General features: G+C 49.8%; 1 protein-coding gene across 2 annotated transcripts in view; it reads right to left on the reverse strand.

Annotated features, from left to right (window-relative positions):
• Window positions 1–6,562, reverse strand: part of LOC119384028 (uncharacterized) — an 86,250-nt gene that overhangs the window by 51,942 nt on the left and 27,746 nt on the right. The window lies entirely within an intron of this gene.

Below are 6,562 nucleotides of genomic sequence, written 5' to 3' on the forward strand. Positions count from 1 at the left end.
CGGGGAAAACGTCCCCGTCTCCTCCGAGGAGGCGCGGGGGGGTCACACCCACTCGCTAATCCGTGACGTCGCGGTCACGTGATACGCAATCCCCCCGTCTCCCCCGAGCATTCCTCCCCAGTCTGAATACCCCTTTAAGCGCGTGTCCCCTCACGAAAACTACCTCGAGAGCAGCCCGATAACAAAGCGAGAGGGGTGCGGAACAATAGGCCTCGCCGGGTGCCAGTCGTCGTATTGTGCACGTGCACCCCGCAAACCTTCCGTGACGTCCACAATACTTGCTTTACTCGTGGAACGTCACACGGGGCCTCTACTACGTCATACCAGGATGTCGCAAGGTGCAGCCAACTCAAATGAGCACTGACGCTTACTTTTAAAACCAAATTAAGATATCTTAAAGGCAACGTTCGTCACTAATAATCAGTCAGATGTATCCCCGTATACAGGAAAGTCAAACAACAAAAACATCTCGAGGTTTCAATTTTGGTGTCAGGGGTCCTTTAACACAAGTTCTCCAAAAAGTCTCGTGAAGTTAAATACTGATGTGAGGATGCCAAACGATTAGGAGTAAAAATTAAAGCGAACTCAACGTATAGTTTTCTTAATCGACTTACATTAAAACGAATCAAGGGTCAATAAACTGTGAATCAATTTACTTTTATGTGAGTCAAGAACAAATCATGCGACATAAATGTGAACGATGCGGGAACCAAGTGAGTGAAGTGAAAATGAACAGTCGATGAAGCTGCATAAGTGGCAACCGAAAATAATTCCAGTGATTTAAAGTTCACTGAACGTTCAATAGTGTGAATGAATAGTGAACCAAAGTACATAAAACAGTGGTAAGCTGGGCTATGGTTATGGAGACATAGTAATAAACAGCGCGAAATAAAAACCTTTTTGTGTCTCGTTGGTATTTCGCGCCGTTCAATATTATGAAAGTACACTATCGGGGCCAGAATGCCATTACTGTAATACAAAGTGAATTTTAAGCGCGAATAAAAAAATTCAGGAGCCTTTGCCCAATCGGGCAAATGGGCGCAAGCGTGCCTGGTTTTCTTTCTTTCTTTCTTTCTTTCTTTCTTTCTTTGTAGATAGCGGCCGTTCCGAGCGGAATCGGCGTGGCGTCTTTCATGTTCTTTCCCGCGTTATTCAGCCTGTAAAAAGGCCCAACAAGTAATAATAGTAATATCTGGGGTTTAACGTCCCAAAACCACGATATGATTACGAGGAACGCCGTAGTGGAGGGCTCCAGAAATTTAGACCACCTGGGGTTCTTTAACGTGCGCCTAAACCTAAGTACACGGGCCTCAAACATGTCCGCCTCCGTGAGAAATTCTTACAGGGTCTTCGGTGGGTTTCTCATCAACCAAGAAGAGAACTCCTGCTTTACTCTTGGCATGAGGAAGCGGACTTTCTTCTCCTCTGAAATGTGGCTCATTTCTTCCGTGAAGAGTATGACATTTTCATTGGGGAGCGGGACGCGGGTTTCAAGCAGAGTTTTAGCCCTCTCTTTGCTGACGACGCTAGTGAAGGTGGTCAAGAACCTTGTCTGGAAGATGACTGTGATGATGTGGATTGTGTGGCCCGTGACGGGGCGAAGAAGGAACGACAGTCCTGCTCTGCGGTACGCCTTGGAGGGGAAGACGACGAAAAGGAAGCGCGAGCGGGGCGTGTGGCTCGAGGAGTTGGAGCGCGACACGGGTGGAACGGCATCCGCTAGTCGGCGGTTCGGGTCGCGACATAGCTTAACCAGGCGTACGGCAGTCTTGCGGACCTAGTGAGCCTGGCTTCCTGCTTTGGGCTGCGTCACTCAACCAGGCGTCCGGCAGTCATGTGGGCCTGGTGGCCTGTTTCCCGCTCTGTGCCCGGTGCTGACACGGAGACCGGCAGCCTAGTCTGTTCCTGGCCTGAGGTCCTGGGCCCCGAGTGGTGTCACGAGGTGGCCGCGGCTCGTGTTGGCGACGGGCAGCTAACCTGCGCTGCAGTGGCCTGGTGATCTACCGGCCTGCAGTGCCATCATCACCACCACTACCACCTCGCCACGGTCAAGGCAGCGTGACTGTTGACTGCCCAAGGAGTACCGGTGACGACCGACCTCGCCGCAGCGGCAACAGTTCATAACGGCGAGTAGGACAGTTTGCGTGCGAGGCGCGTAGGACGTTTAGGATGTAAATAAGGAATGCTGTAGTGTGTTGTGTGTGAATCGTCAGAGTTATCGGTTTGTGTTAAAGTCTGTGTTGTGTGTACAGAATCACTGACTGCCGGTTGAATTTTTTCGGATCCTGTTCCCACATTACACCATCACAAACTTGGCGAGCCTGCCAGGATCCGCCAGTAACATCTCGAACGCGGAAATTGCCAGTCAAGTGTGTGCGCGCAGCACAAGACGAGAGACATGGATCTCGATAAGTTAGCGGCTGTAGCAGATCAGTTAGGCTTGTCTGGCGCGGAACTTCGCGAATGGATTGAGCGAGAGCAAGTTAGGCAGAGAGATGAGCGCGCAGCTGAGAGAGAAGAGGCCAAAGAAGCAGCAGAGAGGCAACGGCTAGCGGACGAGAGGCAACTGCAAATCCTCCAACTTAAGCTCAAGCTTCAGGAAAGTGCTCAAAGTCAGCCATCTGCCGAGGCAGCACTCGCCCCGTCGGCAAACCCGTCATGCCTGAATCCGCAGAAGTTGCTACCGCTATTTGACGAGCGACGCGATGAACTGCATGCATATTTGCAGAGGTTTGAACGCGTAGCTATGGGGCAAGGATGGCCAAGAGATAAATGGGGAGTAGCCGTAAGCATGTGCTTAACTGGTGAGGCACTCACTATCATTGGTCACATGACTGCTGACGAGGTCCTCGACTACGATAAAGTGAAGAACGCTCTACTTCAGCGCTTCAGATTCACGGCACAAGGATATAAGGACAAATTTCTGAAAGCCCGGCCTGAAGATGGCGAAACAGGGAAACAACTAGCAGCAAGGATTTCGAGCTATTTTGATAACTGGATTGAAATGGCTGATGTGCCCAAAACATTTGAGGGTCTTCGTGACCATGTTATAGCCGAGCAATTCTTGCGCTGCTGTAATTCGAAGCTGGCCATCTTCCTGAAAGAGAGAGAATGTAAAACCCTTACATCCCTTTCAGAGTGCACCGACCGCTTTCTCGAAGCACAGGGAGTCATTAACATTGGTAAAATTGCAGATTATACAAAGGAGGCAAATAAACCCGGTGCTATGTCACAGTACAAACAGCCGAGTTGCTTTCTGTGTCACCGCAAAGGACAAAGCGCTCCGGATTGTCGTGCGGTTCCGAAAGAGTCTGTGAAATGCAAAGCATGTGGGCAGCTTGGCCGCAAAGCCACCGATTGCAAGGATCAGAGCAAAAACAAGTCGGTGTCTTGTGCCATGATAGATTTACAGAAAAGCAGGATTACTTCCCTATGGCCAAGTCCAAGGATGAGACATGCGCTGTTGAATGCCCCAAGAAGTGCGAGAAGCCACCTGTGTTCTTAGTCGACAACATGCCAGTGGTCGAAGGACGGGTGCTTGGACAACGCGCACGTGTCCTCAGAGACACAGGCAGCAACACGACCATCGTCCGACGCGAGTTCGTGCCGGATCGATGCCTGACCGGGAAGGCGGCAAGAGTTATGCTTTTGGATGGAAATGTCAAGGAACTACCGGAAGCAAACATCCAGATACACACGCCCTACTTCGTTGGTGACGTAAACGCTTTATGCATGACGAACCCTTTGTACGACCTCGTGCTCGGCAATATTCCAGGAGTATAAGGACCACAGGAGCCATATGCTACCTGGGAGTACTCTGACGCCCTGTTCCCTGAATCTACTGGTTCGAGCAAAACCCCGGCGTGCTGGGAAAAGTCAACCTTGCTTTCTGCCGTCGTCCGGACGCAGGGGAAGACGGAGAGTATGATGAAGGTTCCGCTAGTTGGTTCGCTTGAAGTGACCCGAATGCAGCTAGCTGAGAACCAAAAAGACGACCCAAGTCTGAATATTTGCTTCAGCAAGATTGGGAAGGAGTTTCACTCCAATAAAGACACTACGTACCGCTTTTCTGAAGAGGCTGGTCTACTGTATCGGCATTACCACCTTTCTACAGGGAGGACCTTTAAACAAGTAGTCGTGCCAAAGACACTTCGACAACACATTTTGAAGGTTGCACACGAGGGCATTATGGCTGGTCACCAAGGTGTGCGACGGACTACAGACCGTATCCTTGGGATATTTACTGGCCAGGTATGCATGAAGAAATCAGACGGTTTGTTAAGTCGTGCGACGTCTGCCAGAGGACAACGCCGAGAGGGGAAAGTCGGAGTCGCTCCATTGGGCAACATGCCTCTCATACGGACACCATTCCAGAGATTCGCCATTGACCTGATCGGGACCGTTATCTCCTCGATGAGATAAGGGAAACCGCTATGTGCTTACCCTAATTGACTTCGCTACTCGCTATCCTGACGCAGTAGGCCCTACCAGCATCGACGCTGTTCAGTATTGCAGAAGCCCTCCTTGAAATATTTCCCGAGTGGGCCTGCCTCGAGAAGTGGTTACCGATCAAGGTAGAAGTTTCACGTCGGAACTCATGAAAGAAGTGGGCCGACTACTAACTGTAAAGTTTTTTCGTACTACTCCTACTGCCATGGCTAATGGATTGGTCGGAAAATTCAACGGTACGCTGAAGGCCATGCTCAAAAGGGTGTGTCAGGAGAAGCCGCAGACATGGGATCGCTACATTGCTCCTTTCTCTTCGCTTATCGCGAAGTACCGCAAGCCAGCTTGGGCTTTTACCATTTGAGTTAATCTACGGCAGACATGTGCGTGGACCTTGAGCGTTTTGAGAGAGCTGTGGACGAACGAGATACATTGAAGATGAAGTGCGAACAACGTACACTTACCTTGTGGACCTTCGAAACCGACTCGAAACACACCTGTAACCTCGCTCATGAGGAGCTTGGTAAAGCACGTGAAAAGCAAAAGCTCTATTACGACCGCAAGACCCGACACAGAAGGCTACGGCCCGGTGACAAGGTTTTAATTCTCCTTCCTACAGACACCAGGTAAGCTTCTCATGCAGTGGAAGGGCCCGTTTAAAGTTGCTGAAGCCAAGAATGCTGTTGATTAGGCAATTGACTTAGGCAGAGCATCAAGGCTTCCACGTGAATATGGTGAAGAAGTATGAGGAAAGAGAGATAACGTCTCCTCATCAGGTGGCTGCAGTGAATACTACAAGTGCACACTTGGGGAAGAGGCGAACAAAAGAGGCATCGACTCTGAAGATAGCATCCCATCTCTCAGTCTATGCCAGACGCAAACGGCATCAGACGTCAAGATATCGGCCAAATTGGAGACAGACCAATTGAACAAGTTCGAACATTGTGCGAAGAGTTTGCAGACATATTTTCGGACCTTCCCGGCAAAACACAACTTGTCGATTGCCTCTTGATCTCGTCATCGAAAAGCCGGTTCACGTGCCTCAGTACCCGATTCCTCTAGCTCTGCGTGAGAGCGTCGAAAAAGAGGTACAGGAGATGCTCCGAATGGGCATAATCGAGAAATCCAAGTCGCCATATCATGAGCCGATCGTTGTCGTCAAGAAGCCCGACAACACCATACGGTTGTGCATTGACTTTAGGGAGCTGAACAAGACCTTGGTTTTCGACAGTGAACCAATTCCGAGAATTGATGTTGTTCTAGCTCTTGTGGGAAAACAGAAATTTTTCTCGAAATTCGATTTCGCGAAGGGCTATTGGCAAGTGCCCATGGCTCCAGACAGTCGTGAAAAGACGGCGTTTTCAAGCATGTCAGTGCTCTACCACTTCAAATACATGCCTTTTGGTATTAAGACTGCCCCAGCGATATTTGCACGCCTTATGAGGAGAGTTCTAGGCGATTTGCCGAATGTGCATCATTATTTTGACGATGTGGTCATCGCTACTAGCACATGGCATGAACATATGGAAGCTTTACGACTTGTCTTCGAAAGAATCCGCAATGCAAACCTCACAATCAAACCGAGCAAGTGTGAGATCGGAGAGCGTACTATTACATTTCTCGACATCGCATTGGCGAGGCGAAGGTAGAACCAATGCTGAAAACGCTGGACAAGATCCTAGCCGCCAAGCGACTCACGACGAAGAAAGCTGTACAATCCTTTCTCGGTCTTACGGGCTATTACAGGCAGTTCATTCCGAATTACGCAGAGATTTCCAAACCCTTGACTGACCTTACCAAGGAAAGGCCAACATCACATCGTATCATGGGGACCGACGCAAGAAAAAGCATTCACCGTGCTAAAAGACAAGCTCGCCGCAAGTCCATACTGCAAGCCCGGATCTTTTGAAGCCTTTCGTGCTCCGTACCGATGCCTCAAGCACAAGCATCAGTGCAGTGCTACTGCAAACAGTGGGGACGATATTTTACATCCGGTTGCTTATGCTAGTCGCAATCTGCTGCCTAGAGAGGCCCGCTATTCCACAATAGAGCGTGAATGCTTAGCGCTCGTGTGGGCTGTTCAGAAGTTTCACATTTATTTATGCGGAAAACCCTT

This window comes from Rhipicephalus sanguineus, chromosome 2, assembly GCF_013339695.2.
Source record: "Rhipicephalus sanguineus isolate Rsan-2018 chromosome 2, BIME_Rsan_1.4, whole genome shotgun sequence".
Taxonomy (NCBI): domain Eukaryota; kingdom Metazoa; phylum Arthropoda; class Arachnida; order Ixodida; family Ixodidae; genus Rhipicephalus; species Rhipicephalus sanguineus.